Genomic DNA, 16,004 nt, shown 5'->3' on the forward strand with positions numbered 1-16,004 from the left:
CCTCCACCTCCCAGGACAGACTTGACGCAGGAAGAAGAAATTGCAGCCCGGAAGAGTGTGGTGACCTCTAGAGACAAGGGGTACACCTGGAGTTCAGAACTGCCTTGGGCTTGGTGTGTTGGTGTCCTTGGTGCTTCAAGCTACCAGAACCAAAAGGAGTCACACAAAGAGTTGGCAATAGCTTGTGTCTGGACCCTCAATGAACAAGTTGGTGCTGAAGAAGAGTTCCAGGGTGTGGATTCAGTTCTACACCATGGCCTGGACCCCCTCATGTTCCTCATGCTGGTTTCAATTGTGTGAATTGCAAAATAAAGTTTTTCAGTGGCCATTTGTCTTGCTTACTTGTGAACCTGGGGAATCTGCCTCAGTCATACCTCTGTGTGTGCGTGTGTGTGTGTGTGTGTGTGTGTGTGTGTGTGTGTGTCTGTGCATGCATATGCATGTGTATTCTACATGCACGCCATGAACAGACAGATGCTCACTAAATGTTTTCCCTCTCAGCTGCTCTTGAGCATTCCTTTCCCTCCTCTAGCTTCTGAGCTAGATGAGTCTTCTTAGAACTGCAGTACTTTGTCTACTTGTTCCCTCCAGACATTGGAGGAACTTCCTCACCATGATTTGTTTTGTTTTGTTTTTGGATGCATCCATGTGTTTTGCATATGGAAAGAAGCCCCCTTTGGTGTGCTCAGACCCATTGTGGGCAGGGTCTGTTGCAAATTGGAAAGTTGACTTCAGCAGGATGTTTCCTGTGGATGTACATCCTTACCAGCAGTCTGAAAGAATCACTTTTCTTGCCCGTATTCTCGCTTGACTGAGGACACTGATTGATGCGTTGACTGATGAAGCCGTCTGTTCATATGTTGTCTGAGTAAGGTTTTCAATTGCTGTGATAAAACACCTCGACCAAAGACAAGTTGCAGAAGAAAGGCTTTAATTCACCTACAACTCTGCGTTTACACTCCATCGCTGATGGAATCCAAGGGAAGAACCTGGAGGCAGAAACTGGAGTAAAAACCAGGGAGGAATGCTGCTTACTGGCTTTCTCTCCATGTCTTGCTCAGACTGTTTTCTTACCCGATCAAAGACCACCCCCCAAGGGAGCTGAGATCACCCACATCATTAATCAAGAAAATACACCACAGACTTGACTACAGGCCAGTCTTACAGGGGAATTTTCTCAATTGAGAGTCCCTCTTCTCAAATGACTCCAGCGTGTATCAAATTGACATAAAATTAACCAACACACATGACTACTCATCCAATTGGCCAGCTCCTCACAGACTTAAACATCATTGCTTCACCAAGCCCCTCCACTGCATCCCTTGACTTAGACACTCTGGTGTAGGAACAAGAAGTATGAGAATTTAAAGAAGGTTGGAAGACTAGTTAGGTAGAGAAATATTACTGCAGTGACTTAAAATAAGACCCATGACCTATTCCTTCTGCAAATTGGTGCTGATGGAGAAGGAGGATTTGAGGCAGGGCTCAGGGAGGCAGCACACATCTGCACAAGAGAGGGTTTCTCTGCAGGCTCTTTGATATCTACCAGCTCAGTCGTCTTCAACAACACATAAGATGGCAAGGTAATGTAATATTTTTGATTGAAGAAATCTCAAGGGCTCAGAACTCTCTTCCAAAGAGCATCACCCACAGCAAGAAGCACATTCTCCCTCCCTCCCTCCCTCCCTCGCTCCCTCCCTCCATGCCTGCCTCCCTCTCTCCCTCTTTCTGTCAAGAATTTTGGGATAAAATATTTACCCTGGCAAAACGTGAAGCCCTTCGACATTTACTTCTATTTTATTCTTGATACTATTTTAAATGGAACACATTTTTAAATCTACAGAAAAATTAAGGAGAAAGCAGTAACATTTCCTATGTACGCCCTATCCCCATGCGCTTTAGAGTATAAATCTGCTCCAGTTGATGGACCTGTACTGTTAGCAACTAGCACTCACACCTTATATTCTGGTTCGTTGTTGGACCCTGGGTTTGGTCTAAAGTACAATGACATGTACCCACCATTATAGTTTTATACAGTGAAGTTTCATTGTCCCCAAAACCTGTTGTACTCTACCAGATGATTTCTTTTTCCTCCCTAACCTACCCCCCCCCACTCCCGCAAGTGAATGATGATCTTTATATACCTCCTGTAGTTTTGCTTTTTCCAGAATATCATAGTTATGGTCATATAGATTGAAGCCTTTTAAAAACCACCATCTTCTGCTTAGCACTTAGCATTCTTCTATGTCTTTTTGTGGCTGGGTGGTGCATTCCTTTTATCGCTGAATAGTATCCCATTGTTCAGAGAATGGCGTTTGTGTCAACTCATCTACTGACTGCCACCTCGGTTGGGTCCTAGTTGTAATAATTATGAATAAAAACTCCTGTAAGCATCCATTCATGAACTGTGAAAGACAGTTCTTGTTCACATTCTGTGTGGTCAGCATTTTGCCTCTTTGCTGTTATGTGCATGTCTTATTTTGCTTAGCAGTTTCCTGGTAACAGAGAGAAATGAGCATCTTTTTCCACCCTCATTTCTCCCTTATATGTTTTCTTTGGTAAGAGGTCTATTGAAGGATTTTTGTCATTTAGAACAACCTGTTTTTAATACTGAATTTTACTCTACATAGCAGCTCACATCTATCTTTCAAAAGCCTCACCGTTCTTGGGATTTGGATTGCTGCTGAACCAGGTGTCCCTGTCCCGTCCCAGAGGAATCATGGGTCAAAACAAAAAGCAATGTGTCACATTGAAAATAACAGTGGTCCTTCACTGTGAGACAGGTTTATCTGTGTTTTTTGACGATTAAAATGACTTATACTGGGGCATACACAAGTCAGGTGTCTAGCTGCCAGGAAAATGTTCCCCTCTCCCCAATCAGCGATGCAACCTGCAGGAGCATCTGCATCCCCTAGGCCCACAATCTGCATCCTGAGGCTGGGGCCTGGGGCTTTCTGCCTGTGTTTTCTAAAGAGTGCCTGAGTTCACCCAGTTGTATGCAGAGGGCTTGGCAGATGTGCTTCTCAGAAATGCTGCACAGGTAAGAAGATGCTAAATCTAGTGGGGTGTACATCTGGCTGCTCTATAATGTCGCTGGAGGTGCTGCTTCTGCACCATCATTGCTTCCTTGCCTTTTCTCTTATCCATTGTGAAGATCCATCTCAGGGTTCACCTCTCATCAGAATTCTGTAGGAGCTAGGTATGCCATAATGTATATAGTTATAGAAGATGGGATAGTGATGCCATTTAAAGCCCCCAGACTTAGCTGAGATGTGAGAGATGAGGGCCAAGATTGTCCTTAAGACCATGGTGGCCTGAAAATGTGCTGGGAAACTAAGTGATGCCTTGCCAACCTTGTCTCTACTGCTGATTATGGACATTTTCAGGTATTCTCAGTGACTGATTGGGTCCCTGTCTTTGCATCTCACAGCCCTGAGGTTAAGGAGAGACTGATAATGAAGATGGACAGTTCTGAGGGATGTGCTGGGAAAGAAGGGCTCACCTGGACAACTTGACCTTTGACTGCATAACAAGCTGGTATCATTTGCATAATGGACAAGATGTTGTCATGGAGATATCTCTCAGGTTTGTTGGCCTGTTTTCACCTTGGCTTCCTTCTGTAGTGCCCTCTGTAGTCACAGAATCAGGATGCTGTCAGGAAGGGCTTTGCTGGCTGCCACTGCAGATCTTCTGCTCAGAAGATGCCAGTGAGTGTGATGCACAGCTTTGTACATCCTTTAAGTCCTACAAACATGGTTCCTGGTGCTGAGATGCTAAAGAGAACAACTCATAGGTCCACTCTGAAGGAGCTCAAAGACTGGTGGGGTTAGTGTATTCATAATGTCAAAAGACAGTGTTCCTAAGCAAACACAGTGGGACAGACATACAAACAGAATCTCACAATTTACTTTGATTAGTTGCATGAATGGTAAGATATAAAAATATTATAGAGTTCTGGCAGGAAAAGTATAAATATCACCTGGAAATTGTTGTACCTATTATGTACTTAAATCCTTTGTTTCACAATTGCAAGGGATAGATATTTCTAAATTTGTTTTGATAACTAACAATATAAAAAAACAGGGAGATGTATTGCCCTGGATGCACAGTTGGTAGTCAAGCCCTATATGCCCTTGGGGCTCTCATGGGCCACATCATCCTTCTGTCTGACTACCCCAATATGATGGCTACCCTGAGTTTGGAACCCATATAATTGTAATTGTTCAGTGAAGAGCTCTCCTTTCCATTTTAGGAACAGACAATTGAGTCTATTTTGTCCCAGTAACGTTTCCAGAGAGAAGAAATGAATGGATTTTTCTTGGAACCATAGAAGGAATAATTTTGGGGTGTGCAGAAGCACTGCAGAATGTGACACATTCCCCCTTCAGGATAAATGGAGTGCTGGATTTCATAGACAGAAGGGTAGTTCACAGCCATACTCAGCTCCCCATTGTCCAGAGCAGAGAAGGAACTGAGGGGAATATAGGGGTAAGTCAGTAGTGTCTGGATATGGCTCGTGGTAGATGAGGACCTGTGATGCCCCCCCACCTGCAGGAGATGCTGCTGAACTTAGCAGCTGGATTAGACACCTGAGAGGAGAGTCAGAGAATGGATGGATGAGCAGATTGAGAGAATGGTGGCTTAAAGCAGGCATCCATGGAGGCTCTTTAACAGGAAAATCATAGCCACATAAGACATGATGTCCTTGCTAGGTGGGTTCCTCAGGAACAGCATGTGCTTTCATAGGAGCTGTGCAACACTAACACTACAGGATAGAAACAACCGGGGGATAGTACCATAGCCCATGAAAGGTGTGTGCAGGAGTGGGACAGCACAGGTACAGGTCACAGGGAACCAGACAGTTATCAAGAGAAACACAAATGAAACAGGTCCCAAGCTGAGTAGGGTATGGAGAGGAGAAAGGTTATTATTTATGAGCTGTCTTCTTAAAGGTGGCTAAGACAAGGAGCAGACTTTATTTCATGTGTCCCTGGTGTCAATAGCTTGGATGCAGTGATGTAAGACACTTTCATGGGAAACATAGTCTATACAAGAATTGTGAGAGGCAAGGTAACCTGTGCAAGGCCCAGCAGTGGGTGTGTAACAGGATCAAGACAGCCTCTGGCTTCTCTCCTTTTCTCTTGTGATGGAAGCACCTCCAGTTCTACTGAAGTAGAGCTCAAGGACAGATATAATTCAATGGAGATCTGGGGATACTGCCATCTGACAAGCTAAAGAAACAGGTGCCAGGTCAGAGATCCAGCTTTTCCCACAAAAACTCCTGGACTGGAATCATGGTACATGTTAGGAAGGCCAAGTCTCCTGGCATTCGATTTTGTTTTCCATGTCTTCTTGGGAGCCTAGTGGAGATCAAAGACTGGTGGTAACATCCAGGGGCATCCATGATCCAGGTAAATGTAAGAGAAACATATTCAAAGTTCGAGTTGACACACAGGGTGAGTCTTCTCAGATATCCTGGAGTGACCATGAACTCCTGTAAGGTATAAAGCCTTCATGTGGGCACTCCGTAGTAGGAACAACCAAGGCTCAGAAAGGGGATGTGAACTGCCTAAGGGAAATAGTGACAGTGACGAAGTGGCCTCAAACCCATCTTCCTGCCCTATCACCATTGTTCCTTCGCTTAATTCTGCAGCCTAATTATACCTTAATTACTTTCAGCTTCTTCATAAGTACTAATATTAGGATGCTCAGTTTTAATTGTCAGCATGGCACAGTGTAGAACCACCTGTGAGAAGGAACTCTGAGAATGTGAGAGATTACCTTAATTGCTCTACTTGAAGTGGGAGAGCCAGATCACTGTGAACGGTACCATTCCTTAGGTTTGGGGTCTTAAATTTTATGAGCAGGGGAGGGGAAGAAAGCTAGCCGAGGAAAACCATTCATGGATTAATTCATTGCTCTCTGCTCTTGGCTGATGTATCTCACTGCTTCTAGTTCCTGACACCTTGAGTTCCCTATAACAATGCCCTGTAAACTTGAATGCCGAGCCAAATAAAACCTTTATCTGTTAGTTGCTTTGATTGGGGTATTTTACCACAGCATTAGGGAACAAAATTGAAGCAACTATCTGTGAATTCAGTTGATTATGCTAATAGGTTTTCCTATCAAGTATTAAAATGAAAGCATACTTACTAGGAGAGAAACTGTGTTCGTCTCTCTGCTCTCTCAGATTCTGTGAGCATTGTTAGGCTAGCACCCCCGGAAAGAACATGCGTGTGTGAAGACGGGCAGCGTCAAAGGACACTGGCCAGCAGTCAGTAGCCATCAGGCAAAGTCATCTGACCTCTGTCTGTAAGTGGAGAAGTAATCATGGTCCCAAAGGCTTTCAGTGAGGCTTACAGGGAGTTAGTATTATGAAAGACAGCAGTGTATATCATGACGGAATCAATAAGGATACTGTGTCAAGCCATATTTTTTTTTTTTTGTCCTGGAGCAGTGGAATAAGTTAAAAACACCAATCTGTTCTTATTTAGAGTGTAATAATTTATTCTCTGTGGATATTTCTGCATTGATTTAGAGCTTTAAAAAACTTCCGTTTATTATTTATTCATTTAATATATTATTCCTAGTATTTTTTTAAAAGATCTGCGGTGCACCTACAGTTCTACCTCACTGTTAGTAAATGCCTTTATGGGGTGGAATGTCTAGTGTCAGAGGCAGTGCACTTACCAAAAATACCAAACTGCCCCCTCCTCCCAGCTTAGCTGGGTTAACTGACATGTTTACCTGAGAAGTTAATCAGAAAACCAAATAGAGAAAGAAACGAGGGTGCTAGAGAAATACTAGGTGCAGAGAGCTCTGAAGCTGGCAACTGTCCCAGAACTAGCACACATGCAGAAAGCTGTGATCCAGAGTGAAGATCGGATGTCCAAGATGACAACAGGCTTCTCCTTCCTGTTATTTGCCCAGGCTTCGGCTGAAGGGACCTCATAGGAGGATGCCTTGAGGATGCTTCAACTGTAGGACCTGCATGAGCTGAGAGGGATACCTCAGAGATAGACCCAGCCTCCGTGCATTTTCTCAGGAATGGAGCCTTCTGTTGACCACAGGACTCACCTCTAGCTCAGCTGCCTCAGAAATGGGCCTCACATTTATTAAGAAAGTGATTCTTACTCTTATAATATTCCTATCACTTTTGCACCAGTGGGCATGTCATGGTAGGTCAGTGGTGTAGCTTGCAGTGTTCACAGTTGAATAAGGATGGTGGTTACTTTCTTCTCTCATAGGGTGCACAGAGTCCCCACCACTAAAAAAGCGACCTTCTGACCCGACCTGCGGGTCCAGTTATTCGGGGGATCGAAGGGGGTCGCGACCTGTGAATGAAGAACGGGCGAGAGAGTGACACGATTCAAGGAAGTATAACTTGTCAAGAGCCGTTTACTGAAAGCGGGTGTTTGAATTTATAGCGTGGTTCGGGGAGGGCGGGGGTAGGAAGGAGTGCAGTGGGAAAGTACAGAATCTTCTGGGGGTAAGAACCCCGGGGTAATGTGTGGGGAGGGGGAGGAAATAGGTGGCTTCTCTCAGAAGTCACGGTACGCTGAATGTTCCTTTTCTCAGGGCCAGGCAGAATGTCTGTGGTTTCTCAGAAGTCACGGTATGCTGAATGTTCCTCTTCTCAGGGCCAAGCAGGATGTTTGATAAGTTCTTTCAACAGTAGGCTTGAGGCCAGCTGGAGTCCGGTTCAGCCAGGGGTCTCTTGGCTCCCAACATCTCCCCCTTCCCTCATTATTAAGGGCCCTAGAACCACCTTCTGCCAAATAAGGTCTCACACATTCCCGAGAGCACTCGCCGTCGGGGTGGCAGAAGGCGAAAACTGGCGCCACATCGGGGCGCAGCATTTCGCAGCTCTCTATAGTTTGCTGTATGGGCAATGAGCTTAGGAAAAGGGAATGGTCCGATCAAGGCTGGAGCATGACTCTGGACCGACCGATCGAGGACCATCTTGGAGGTGACACTCAGTGCCATCCCGCGTGCAATGGGCAATTTTTCCCGCGGGGTGCAATGGCCACTGGGTGCACGCAGATATAGGGTGCCTTTCAACGTGCAATGGCAACTAGGGCCAGTCAAGTGCAAAGGCCACACAGAGAGAAAAGAGAGAGAGACTCATTGCAAGTTAGTTATTTAGGACTTAAAGGCTATCTGCCAGGCCTGAGGGTAATGGTCCGACCTCTAGGGCAAAAAGGCTGTGCGGTAGGAACCAGGGATGATGGAAGGGGGTTTGATGAGGTTACCAGAAATGCTTAGGGCAGAGCTGAGCCCTCCATCCGGCATCCCGTAATACCTGGAAATGTAGGGGCTGTCCATAGGGCTGCGGTGAAGGCTGTTGGACCCCTGAAGTCTCTGTTTCGGAGGCATTATTTTTAGGACCTTCTGAGGAGAGGCGGTGGTAATGGACCTGTATATTCTGGGTAGCAGAGTCAACCTGGCTTTTAACAAAGGTGGCTAAATGATGGAAGGCCCAAGGCCCAAAAGAAAGGAGGAGGAGGATCCCCACAAAGGGGCCCAGGAGGCTGGGCAAGAGGGTAGTGAGCCAGGGGGAGGAGGAAAACCAATTCTGATACCAGGATTCTTGTTTCTCTCTGGCTCGCTGGCATTCCTTCAGGGCCTTGGAAACTTTGTCAAGGCTTTTTTTGTGCCAGTCCTGTTTTACTAACATAGAAACAACATTCCTCTTTAAGAGCAGCACAGAGCCCCCCCCCCTCCTTGAGGAAAAGGAGATCAAGGCCTCTGCGGTTTTGAAGAACTACCTCTGCAAGGGAATCAAGGGAATCTTTTATCTCTAGAATCCCATCTCTCATATTGGAAATATCTCTATCGATAATTGTCTGGAGCTCGGCAAAACATTGTTTGGAGGTCACCAGGTAGGCAATTCCTGTACCTGCCCCCACTGCACCAAGGCCCAAAATAGTGGCTATGGTGAGGGTCGTAATGGGCTCTCTTTTTGATCGGGGGTGGATGGAGATGCCCTTATCTATAAAGTTCAGGAAATCTTCAGGGTTGTGGACGGAGAAGCGAGAGAATAAGAGAATCGTCACACACCAATCATGCTTTTGGATAAACAAAGGGGTAAAGAGAAAAGAGGCCAGGCCTGAAGAGCAGGCAAAATAAGTACCATTAGGGGCTAAGGCAAATTTAAAGGTGGTATTTAATACAAGAGTCTGGTTGCAAACCTCCAATAGGTCTCTGGGGGGAAGCATATTTGGGCCCAGAAGGCAGGTGCCGAAACCAGAAATAGATTGAACTGTAATGGAATTGTCAGGTTTTGATGTGGAAAGGGCAGAAGATGTCTCATCGGTAAAGGAGGGGGTGGAAAAGAGTGCGATGCCCTCATAGTAAGGGGGGGTGGGGGAGAAACATATCCAACATTCTGGGTAAGTGGAGGAGTTAGTACTTTTAAGGCTCTCGATAGTGGCATTAGTGAGATTAATAATGAGTTCTGTAGTACTAGGGGGACCAACAGGGATGGTGGGTTGGAACAGGGTAGGGAAAGAAGAGTGGAGGGTGGCAGAAGGATGAGGGGTTGGCTGTAGCTTAGGAGCAGGAGGCTTAGGGGCGGCTGCTACAGGCTTATGAAGCATATTATTGGGGCCTGCAGAGGCAGCATTTTTATTGGGGACTTCTTTTAAGAGCCTGATTTTAAAGGTTAATCCCATGTCATAACCTACTTTATAAAGGCATAGGCCCCACTCAAAGCCCCTGTCAGTCCAAGTTTGACATTTACCTGAGGCGGTGAAGGAGATGGATAGGGGATTTCACCAACCGAGGGCGGGGGAATGGGCGCTATTGCAAAGCTTTTTTAAGTCATCAGGCTTATAGTGATTATTAACTTCAGGGTGTATCCAAGAACTAGTGACAGAGATATAATCCCAGGAGGAAGATGGCTTCCAATAAGTGGTTCCGATGTCTCACATCCCCAGGAGGCACAAAAGAAATCATTAGAGCCTCCGCACTTGTAATCAGTGGTCTGAGGAAGATGAGAGGTGCCAGGGCAAACATATAGGCCTCCATTTAGTCCCCAGTACCCTTGTCTTCTTAAAGCCTTATGAAGCAGTATTAGTTCTAAATCATTGCGGCATCTGACATAGTCTTTTCCTCTTTTGGGCTGTTCAGGAGCCTTAGACTCATGCGGGGGCCAAAAAATGTCCTCAGTACCCCAGTCGGGGTTAGCCCCGAGTGCCAGTGCGCAGAGGTCTACTTGGAGGACCGGCCAATGGGGCTGAGCCCCCAGGTGGCTACTGGAATTAACGATGTCGCCAGCCTGGTTTTCAATGACCCATGTGTAATTGAATATCACGTAGGGATTATAGTGGGGGAGGGAGAGGGGAGTACTTACCACTGGGCTCAGGAGAACGAGGAAGAAGATGAGCAGGGACATTCTATGAGAAAACACATTTATTGATCTTCCTCAGGGACTTTCCCTGGGGAGGTCGTTGGGTTAGCCAGTTTGATTAGCCTTTCAGGAAGCCATCGAGAATTTTGTTGAGTCTGGTCATAGACACAGGCGTGTCCTTTGCCCCAAATGAGCACAGGGTCTGGTCCATGCCATTGATGAGTCAATGGATCTTTCCATAGTACTTGAGCATAAGTATCGGTGGTTGAAGGATGCCAAAATCTATCGGCAGCTGATTTTCCCTGACTATCAAGGGTTAAAAAATTAAGGACAAATAAGGCATGATTTAATAAATTTTTATGATTATTATTGGTGGGATATAATATCCCCCAGAATTTTTGAGTTTTAAAATCATATTTTTTAAGGTTTGATGAGCTCTTTCTACTATGCCTTGTCCTTGAGGATTGTAGGGAATTCCAGTAACATGTTTAATTTGTAATTGGGCACAAAAGCTTTTAAAGGAGGAGCTAGTATAGCCAGGCCCATTGTCTGTCTTAATGATGGAGGGCCAGGGCATGACTGTGAGGCAGGAGAGAACATGGCTGATTACATTCCTTGTAGCCTCCCCGGACTGAAGAGTGGCGTAAAGGAATCCACTAAAGGTGTCTATAGACACATGGATGTATTTTAGCTTCCCAAAAGGGGCAAAATGGGTAACGTCCATTTGCCACAATTCTCCTGGGGTGAGTCCCCGAGGGTTAATTCCCAGATGTGGTTCAGGGAGGAAGGTAATGCAGTATTGACATTGACGTACAATCTGTCGGGCCTGTTCTCTGGTAATGGAGAACATTTATCTCAGGGTTTGAGCATTTAGGTGGTGTAGTTGATGAGCCTGTTGGGCCATCTGAAGGGGGTGCCGTTCTTGGGATAACAGAATTAAGAAGGTGTCTCTGGTGGTTAGATCGGCCAAATGATTGCCCTTGGCCAAAGGTCCAGGCAGACCAGTATGGGCACGAATATGTCCAACAAAGAAGGGGCATGTTCTTTGTTGGATACTTTGTTGGATTTTAGCAAAGAGAGGGGAAGCATTAGTATCTGGCCGAATAAAGGGCACAGTTTCTAACAGAGGAATGGAGCAAGCGACATAAGCGCTATCAGTATAGAGATTAAAGGGGCAGTCCTGTAGGGTTTGAAACACTTGGAAGACCGCAGTCAGTTCCACCAGTTGAGCAGAAGATAGATTAGTCTGAAACCTGGTAGTTTGTCCATCAATAACATAGGCAGCCACACCAGAGGAGGAGCCACCAGGGGGGCTTGTGGGATAGGGGTACTCTTGGTATGTTTAGGAAAAATTAAGGCTTGTTTACTGAGAAATTGGATAAGTTTGTCAGAGGGGAGATGGTTATCAATTTTTCCCTGGAAAGAAAAGCAATTGATGGCCCAGTCATCGTATGTTTGTAGTAGCCATTGAATTTGGGTGGGGCTATAGGGTTGGCTGACTATGTCCGAGTCTTTTTCAAATATTTTAAGTGAGCTCTCTCTTCCCAACCTGAGTATTTGGGCCACTAGGAGAGGATATGAGGAAAGGACTTTGGAAGGGGTAGCGGGTAAATGTAACCAGTATAACGGTTTATTTTGCCATAGCAAACCTGTGGGCGAAAAAGTGGTGGGGAGGATCAACAGCCAGAGAGGGGAAGAGGGGGAGTAATATGAAATGGTCTGATTCGAAATAGCAGCCTCAACACCCTGTTAGGATTTTATAGCCTCATGGGTCAGTTGTCGAGGGGAAGAGGGGTCAGGATCGCCCTGAAGAATAGAAAAAAGGGGCTTAAGGTCTCCAGTGGTGAGTTTTAAATAGGGGCGCAACCAGTTAATGTCCCCCAGGAGCTTCTGGAAATCGTTTAGGGTGTGTAAAGAATCTCTTCTAAGTTCCATTTTTTGAGTGAGGATCTTATGAGAATGTAACTCATATCCCAAAAACAAATGAGGGGGCTGAAGTTGAACCTTTTCCGGTGCAATATGGAGCCCAAACTCTTGGAGTCTGGCTACTAGGGAGGACGCAACTCGCAGGAGCTTCTCATCATCCGCTCCCGCCAAAAGGATATCATCCATGTAGTGGATAAGGTAGAGATCAGGATGTTCAAGGCGAAAGGGATCTATGGCTTGGGCCACATACTTTTGGCAAAGAGTAGGGCTATTGGCCATACCTTGGGGGAGTACCTTCCACTGGAAGCGAGGGGAGGGTCCTATACAATTAACAATGGGTAGGCTAAAGGCAAAGCGCTTGCAATCCTCCGGATGTAAAGGGATGCAAAAGAAGCAGTCCTTAAGGTCAATAACAATTTTTGAAAATCCCTTGGGAATGGCGACAGGGGAGGGGAGTCCTGGCTGAAGGGCTCCCATGGGAACCATAGTTTTATTTATTTCTCTAAGGTCTTGTAGTAGACACCATTTACCCCCATTTATTAGGATGACAAAAATGGGGGTGTTCCAAGGAGACGTAGAGGGTTCAATATGGCCTGCGGACAGCTGTTCCTGCACCAACTGCTTGGCTGCAGTGAGTTTTTTGGTGGGGAGGGGCCATTGGTCGATCCAGACAGGGGAGTCATTTTTCCAAGTAATCTTATCAGCCTGGAGTGCAGGGGGAGCAACGGCCCTTATAAAAAAGAAGTATGATAACCCAATCCCGTTCGATCTAGTTTGGGGGTGGTCTGGGCAGGGGTTGGGCGTCCCTGACTATTTTTGCCCAAGCCCTGACCGGGGAGAAATCCCTGATCTAGCATTTGTTGTGTCACAGTAGGAGAGGGGCTGAAAATGTAAACCCCCATCTGGGTTAATATATCTCGTCCCCAAAGGTTAACAGGCAGGCCAGGGACGATGAATGGCTGGATACAGCCCGTATTGCCATCAGGATCCTCCCATGTCAGAATCTGGGAACTTTGGAGGGTGTTGGTGGACACACCTATGCCCTGGAGGTGGGTTAGGGAGGGCTGGCATGGCCAGGAGGAAGGCCAGGAGGCCTGAGATAAAACAGTGGAATCTGCTCCTGAATCGAGAATGCCTTTAAAGTATTTGCCATTAAGTTTAAGTTTAAGGTGTGGGCGTTCTCGGGTAATCTTCTGGACCCAATAAATGTCAGAGGATCCAGGAGCAGAGGGCCCTTTGGGCGGCCCAAATGAAGGCGTAGAGGTAGCGAGAGGGAGAGGTAGGGCCTGAGCAATACGTTGGCCCTGACAGATGGTGAGGGGCCCTCTTGTGGAGGAGGCCAAGATTTTAATCTCCCCAGTGTAGTCATTGTCTACAAGGGAGGGGAAAATGGTAATGCCCTGAAGAGCCACAGAGGCACGCCCTAGGATTAAGTAATAGGTCTTAGGCAGCGGGGGTCCAAAGACTCCTGTGGAGATGACTTGAACGCCCGAATCAGGATTTAATATTGTGTAGGCAGAGGCACAGAGGTCCAATCCTGCACTTCCGGGGGAGGCGCGGCAAAGGTTTGTGGCATTTGGGGCAGGGGCTGAGGGGGAGGCAACAGTAGGCTGGATTGGGGCTGGCTGACCCCCGAGGCCAGCAAAAATTGGACAGGCTGGGGGGCCCGGGGCTGGCCCCGAATCCCGTTTCTCAGACGAGGGGGGAGGGGATTACCCAAGACATCTGTTTTGGAGCGGCAGGTGTTAGCCCAATGTCGGCCACGGCGGCAGCAGGGGCAGACCGTTGTGGGGGGTGGGCAGCCCATGTCAGTAGCAGCAGGAGGAGTAGATAAAGGTTTAGATTGGGGGCAATTTTTGGCAAAGTGACCTAGCTGTCCGCAGCAGAAGCAGGACTGATTGTTAGATGGGGCCCCCGTTACAGCTCCCACAGCAAGGTTGATAGCCTGGGTAACTTTATGAGTAAAGGGATCTACCTCTCGGCAGAGCTGAACCATCTCATCAAGATCTTTACCCTTGTATTTTCCTCTGAGGACAGCCTTACAGGCAGAATTAGAATTTTCATAGGCAAGTTGGTTTAGTAATTTATTTTCATTTTGGCCAGGGCCAAGAGACCTTTCAGTGGCTTCAAGGAGGCGAGCGACAAAGTCACTGTAACTCTCTTGAGCTCTCTGAACAATCTTAGTCAGGGGAGAGAGAACGGACCCCTGGGTAGGGATCGCCCTCCAAGCGGCCATGGCGGCAGAGGCGGACTGAGCCAAAAGTCCTAGGAAAAAGCCTCTCTGTTTATCATCAAGAGCATATCTGCCTTGTCCAAGAAGCTTATCCAATGTCCACCGTCTGGTGGAAGCACGGCTACTTTGGCTGTTAGACCGTGCTGTGGAGCGGCAGCAGTCTGACCAGTCTGCGCGCCAAGAGAGAAATTGGCCCCGCGTCAATACGGACTGGGCGACAGTAGTCCACTCATTGGGTGTGAGATACCCGTTGCCTCTGAGGCTCTCAAGCAAGGAGAGGGTAAAGGGGGCATTTGGGCCATAATTTTTGACCACAGTATTTAACTTTTCCAATTTTATGAAAGGGAGTTTACCATAAACAGTAGGAGCGGGCACCCGATCATCAGCGTCACTTTCAGTTTCACTATTTGGATTATGGTCAGAGGCGCACTGTTCCGCCTCGGAGTCAGAATGGAGATTAATGAGGGGAGGAGGGTCCCTGCGAGCGGACTGTTGTGAGGCAGAGGCGGAAGGGGAGGGGAGTCGAGAAGGCGTGGAAGGGGGAACAGGCTGACGGCCAGTGGACCGGGAAGCGGAAGGTTGAGACGGAGGAGCTGAGGCAGTCTCTCGGCCAGACTCAGGGGCCGTCTGGGAGTGTGTGACAGGGAAGGCGAGGCGGATGGAAGACGAGTCTGAAAGGGGAGACGAGTAGAGAACGGAGAGGCTAGAGAGGCGATTTTGAAGTTGGAGGACTTCCGTAAGTTCTTGAATCTGTTGAGTCAGGCGGGATTTCATAGCGGTGAGTGCAGCGGCAGGCAAAGAGGGCGCGGCAGGCAAAGAGGCAGTGAGGGGAGGGGGAAGGGTCGGGAGGGCCAAGGGAGGCCACTCTTCGGAGTGATAGCGGGCGGCTTCCTCCTCAAGGGTCGCAGCGTCCCCCGGATCTAGGGGGTCGTCACCATTCTGGGCAAGGAGGACGACGGGCGGAGCAGAGGGAGAGGTAGGGGGGTTAGAGGGAGGGTTCTTGGCCGCAGGAATGACAGGGGCACAGAAAGGAGAACAGCCACGTTCTACAGAAGAGAGAGGGTCGTTATAGGTTGACGAGAGAGAAGGATAGCAAGGGGCCATAGAAGAAGGAGGCGGCGCCTGGGGAGGGTCTGGAGATGGCTTGACAGGGGGGTCCTGAGGGGAAGAATCCAGAGGGATATCTATGAGAGTGAAAGGAGAAGCAGGGCCAGAGGCGCGAGAGGAGGAACGAGAAGGCGGTAAGGAAGACTTGAGACAGTATTCAGCAACAGAAAGGAGTTGTTTGTGTCCAGTCTCCGACTTGGAGGTCTCAATTATGTCTCGAACAAGCCCCCAGTATGAAAAAATATTGTGTCCGAGGACCTCATTTTCATCCCTATTTATTAAAACATTTAATTCATGACCGACCCGCTGCCATTTGTGTGAATCGATGGCCGGCCTGTCAATAATGAACCAGGGACATTTCTCATTGACAAAAATGAAAAATTCAAC

This window comes from Acomys russatus, chromosome 17 (assembly GCF_903995435.1).
Source record: "Acomys russatus chromosome 17, mAcoRus1.1, whole genome shotgun sequence".
Classification (NCBI taxonomy): Eukaryota; Metazoa; Chordata; class Mammalia; order Rodentia; family Muridae; genus Acomys; species Acomys russatus.